The 5,600-nt window shown below is 39.2% G+C and overlaps 1 pseudogene; it reads left to right on the top strand.

Annotated features, from left to right (window-relative positions):
• Nucleotides 1-351: 351 nt before the first annotated feature.
• On the top strand, nucleotides 352-3,962 carry LOC141821716 (uncharacterized; annotated as a pseudogene).
• Nucleotides 3,963-5,600: the final 1,638 nt, after the last annotated feature.

Raw genomic sequence — 5,600 nt, 5'->3', positions numbered from 1 at the left:
TATATATATATATATATACATATACAGTTGATGAATTTTTTTGATTATTTTGTTTATATAGTATAGATGGTTTCTTTTATTATATTGTCATCGAGTGGAATATCTCCCGGTGTGCGGGAATGACACCCCCGAGGTGTGACAATTTTATTGGTATCAGAGCTCGATTCACGATTTTTATTCATGGGTTCCAATACTATTTTAGAATTTTTATTTTTGCTTGTGATTCGCAAACAAAAGAATTTTTATATAAGCTGAATTGTATCTCTGAGCTATAGGACTTAGAGGTCCTTCATTTCTTTAATTATCTTGATTATAATTAATTATTGAAAAATTCATTTGATTTTATAGGCGATGCCACGAGGCGGACTTACCTGTGGTCGTGATTGGGGTAGTAACCGTGCTCGTAGTCGCAGTCGTGGTTGCGATGGTGGTAGTAGTTGAGGTCGTGGTCGTACACGTCGACGTGCCTCTACTACTCAGAGGGTTAATCATGGTTTGGATGAGGCAGCTCTCTCCCCATCTGAAATGATACTGGAAGTTCAAATTAATTTCAGGGTTGGAGTTGGTGGTCACCCTGAGGGACAATCTCTTCTTGTGGAAGCTCAAGTGGTTGGCTCATTCATTCCTATATCATTCATTATCATGGAGAACGTCCGCATTCCTTTGCTTGCTAGGTCAGTAAAGGATCGTTTTACTCTATTCCATGGAGGCACCAACCCTTGGGTGACACGTACATAGTTGGAGGATATCAAGTGTACTTTTGGGTACATGTTTTATTCTGACACAGAGAAGGTAGAGCTAGCTGCTTATTATTTTAGAGGGCAGGCATCCACATGGTGGAATATACAAAAGATTATTTTCGGAGATCAGGTTATCTCTTGGCAGTCATTCCAAGAGGCGTTTGAGAGATAGTATTTTCTTCCAGTATTTTGTATCGCTCGATGTCAGGAATTCACAGTCTCAAACAAGATGATCAAAGCATGCTAGACTAGTGCAAAATTTAGTCAACTTGCTGAGTTTTGCCCACATATAGTAGCTCATGACTATGATCATATGCTCCACTTTGCACAAGGACTTGCAGCATATATTCGGATCAGGATGTCTAGATTCCCTGTTACTACTTATCGGGAGGCACTAGATCGAGTTATATTTATTGAGATGACTCAGCAGCAAATCTCCCAAGGAAAAAAAAAGCTAGCCGACAGACCTCGCAGACATTCCACTCTAGACAACAGAGTCAAGGTCGTCAACCCCATGGTAAGGATACGACTAGAGAGTCTTCACGGCCACAAAAGGTGGTTAAGATATTATAGGGATCTAGCCGCCTACTCCCATCACAACGAGATCAGATACTCTTGAAGTGTTTTCAATGTGGTGCACGCCCTCGGGGCATAGCTGAGTTGGTTACGACGGAGCAAAATTGCAGAAAAGGCAAGGGTTTGAATCTCGGCGAAGCCAAGATAATGCTCTCCTCCATCGTGGCCAACTACAACTTCTCGATTTACCACCTCACAGATGGTCGTGGGGTTGACCATGTGGAACCGCTGGGGTGGTGGATTCCACCTTTTTGCAGCAATATTTTTATTGTAAATTGCCAGGACATATAAAAAATTGTACTTTGAGAGCACAACATCAAGCAGGAGGATCACAGTCTCAGCAGGTTCAACCTATGTCACGACCTCCACATTATCGGTAGCAGAGAGGTTCACAGAGGTCTCAGCAATACCAGCAATGAAATCTCCCACCTAGCCAGTCTGCTCCACAGCCACAACTCTACCATTTACAGTCCCAAGTGAGGAGTAAGTATTATTCTGTACCTTCACTCCAACAGTATTTGTCAGCTTCGTCTCAGCAATATTTGCTAGCTCCACCACAGCAGTACTTGCCACCTCCACCTCAACAATGCTTGCTACTCCCACCCTAGCAGTATCGAACACTATCTTATCAGCCCTTGACCCAGCCATACTAGCCTTCGCATAATCAAAGTTAGCCCTCTTCTTCTATCCAGAGAGGTCAGCAATCAGGTCCAGAGGCAGAACATGTATATGTCTTGACTCATAAGGAAGCACAGCGAGTTGGTGGATCAGTTATCCAAGGTATTATTTCAGTTTATAGTTTTTCTGCGGATATATTGATAGATATTGGTAGCTCGCATTCTTTTATTTATCTAGAATTTGTATGCAAAATTGGGAGGGTTCCAAGTGGAATGTTGATGTTAAATCAAGAAGTCAAGAGTTGTCCTTTGAATTTCGATAGTCATATCTTTATGGTGGATCTACAAGTATTGGATATGACTGAATTCGATATTATTCTGGTTATGAATTGACTATCAGAGCATCACGCCACTGTCGATTGTCGAGCCAAAGTGGTGGCTTTTCGATTCTTAGACCAGCCATCATGAAAATTTACAAGGATCATTGATTGAGCGATATCTATCATCTCAGCTCTCCAGGCTCAGTAGTTATTGGCATGAGGATGTGAGGGATATCTCCTATCTTTAGTAAGTTCCGATGTTGATAGTTCTGTACGACTCTTAATGTCCATATAATTCGTGAATATCCTGATGTATTTTCAGAAGAACTTCCTGGCTTACCACCTCCACGACATGTAGAGTTTGTCATTGAGTTGCTATCGGATACAGCTTCAATATTGAAAGCTCCATATCAGATGGCACCAAAAGAACTGGAGGAACTCAAGGTTCAGCTTCAAGAATTATTGGAAAAGGGTTTCATTCGTCCTAGTGTTTCTCCTTGGAAAGCTCCAATTCTGTTTGCTAAGCAGAAAGATGATTTATTAAGGCTCTGCATTGATTATCGGTAATTAAACTCTATAACTATCAAGAACAAGTATACTCTAGCTACGATAGATGATTTGTTTGATCAACTTAAAGGTACCTATGTATACTCAAGGATTGATCCAAGGTTTGAAATTTCGAGCCATATCGCACGATACGGCTGAAATTTTTCATTCTATCAACGCACCGACACCGGTACATCACCGGTACCAAAAATTTCGACAGGGAGACGTCGCACGTCAAGGATAGAATCTCTTGATCGTCTAGTAGAGATATATTGTAGGAAGATTACTAAACTCCATGGTATTCCCCTCAGTATTATTTTGGATCGAGATCCACACTTTACTTCGAAATTCTAGTAGAGTTTCCAGAAGACGCTGGGTACTAAACTACGCTTTAGCACTAATGTACTATCCAAACTCTGAAGGATCTTTTACGTGCTTGTGTCTTAGATTTTGGTAGTAGTTAGGAGGATCATCTACATTTGATAAAGTTTACTCATAATAACAGTTACAACTCTGCTATTCAGATGGCACCATTTGAGGCACTATATGGTAGAGCATGTAAATCCCCTACTTTATGAGATAAGGTTGGTAAACGTCAACTCTTGAGACTGCAGAGCATTCAACAAGATGTTGAACTTGTACGGATTATTGAACAAAGACTAATGACTGCTCAAAGTCGACAAAAGAGTTATGCAGATAGAAGACAAAGAATGTTAAAATTCGCAGTGGGTGATCATGTATTTCTTCGTGTTTCACCCATAAAAAGAGTTAAGATATTTGGATTGAAAGAGAAGTTGGCTCCCAGATTCATCGGACCTTTTTAAATCCTAGAGTGGATTGGTGTCATTGCATACTGACTTACGTTATCCTCAGCTTTAACAGGAGTGCATAATGTCTTCCTTGTCTCTATGCTGCGGAAGTATGTCCCGGATCCAACACATATCCTAGAGGATCTTACGGTTCCACTACAGCCTGATGTGACATACGAAGAATTTTTTGTTCGTATTCTCGATCACAAGGAACATCGATTGCGGAACAAATGCATCCACCTCGTGAAAGTTGAATGGGGGCATCACTCCGATCAGGAAGCAACTTGGGAGCGTAAGGACGATATGCACATCAAATATTCTCATTTATTTTTCTCAGATATCGATTCTCCTTAATTACTTTAATTTGGGGATCAAATTTCTTTTAATTGACAAAACAAAGAAGAAATTCTAGAAAAAATCATATGCCTTTCATTAAGAGAATTACAATATATATACATCAATACATTCCTTGATCCTAGGGTCTAAAATAGTAAGCATAATCAGATCCCTTAATCTTAGACCTATTATAGAAATATTTACAGCAGTAATTGCAGCAAGAATAATAAATATCTTCAAAAGGAAATCAAGGGATTTTGAGGAGGACCTTGAGGAGGAAATCAAGGGATATGCAACTAAAAAAGGAAAGATGAATATATTGACATCCCATCTCAAATTGATGTGGATAAGCTAATAAGCATCAATTTGCTACTTAGAAACATGTGTCGTTGGCATGTCAACGCTTTTGTAAAGACATATGCTATTTGAAGATCAGTAGAAAGATGAGGGAGAGTGAAAACACCCTTTGTAAATGCCTCTGATAAAATAATAGTCCACCTCTATATGCTTTGTGCATTCATGATATACTGGATTTGCAGTTATATGAATAGCACTAGTATTATCACCATGAAGTGGAGTAGGATTGGTTGGAGGAAATCCAACTTTAGAAAGAAAACCACGTAACCACACAATTTCAGAACAAGCCACAGGCATAGCCCTATATTCAGCCTCCGTGGAAGATTTAGAGACACAATCCTGCTTCTTACACTTCCAAGAAATCAAGGTGCCTCCAAGAAAAATGCACCACCCTGTTGTAGATTTTCTAGTATCTGGGCATCCAGCTCAATCTGCATCACTATAGGCAGTTAAATGAAGAGCATATTTTCTAAGAAAAAATAACCCACGATTAGGTGATCCAATTAAGTATCGAATAATACGACGGACTGCAACAAGATGAAGATGTCGAGTAAATTTACTGACTATATGAACAACATATGAGATATCAAGCCTTGTAATTGTTAGGTAGATAAGACTACCAACAAGTTGTCTGTATAAAAATGGATCTGGTAAAATCTCGCCTTCATCTTTTCGGTATTTCACATTCACTTCCATTGGTGTATCAACAGTAGTAGCATTCTTTGAATCAGCTAGCTCAATGAGATCTTGAATATATTTATGTTGATTTAAGAACAAACCATGATCTCGAGAATGAACTCTAGTCCCAAAAAATATGTGAGATGTCCAAGATCTTTCATTTGAAATGTACTATGCAACATTTCTTTAAACTTAGTTATCAGTTCCTTATCATTACCGACGATGATAATATCATCAACATAGACTAAGAAAAGACCATTCCAGTAGTTATCTTGTCAAAGAAGAGTGAGGAATCATATTGACTTTGTGTGAAAACGAAAGTGAGAAGAATACTGCAAAACTTTTCAAACCAGGCTCTAGGTGTCTGCTTCAACCCATACAAAGAGCGTTTTAGCTTGCAAACTTCATGGGAAGCCATCATTGCCATACCAGGCGGAAGTTTCATGTAAATTTCTTCTTTAAGGTCCCCATTTAGGAAGGTATTTTTTACGTCCATTTGATGTAAAGACCAAGATTGAGAGGATGCAATAGCAAGAATAGTTCTCACCGTAGTCATCTTAGCAGCTGGTGCAAATGTTTCTTCATAATTGAGACCATATTCTTGTTTATTACCAAGAGCAA

Source organism: Curcuma longa, chromosome 2 (assembly GCF_044706935.1).
Source record: "Curcuma longa cultivar G26 ecotype Majalengka, Jawa Barat chromosome 2, ITB_CL_G26_1.1, whole genome shotgun sequence".
In the NCBI taxonomy this organism is placed as follows: domain Eukaryota; kingdom Viridiplantae; phylum Streptophyta; class Magnoliopsida; order Zingiberales; family Zingiberaceae; genus Curcuma; species Curcuma longa.
The sequence above is the reverse complement of the archived record's forward strand: the minus strand, read 5'-3'. Positions and strand labels throughout refer to the sequence as shown.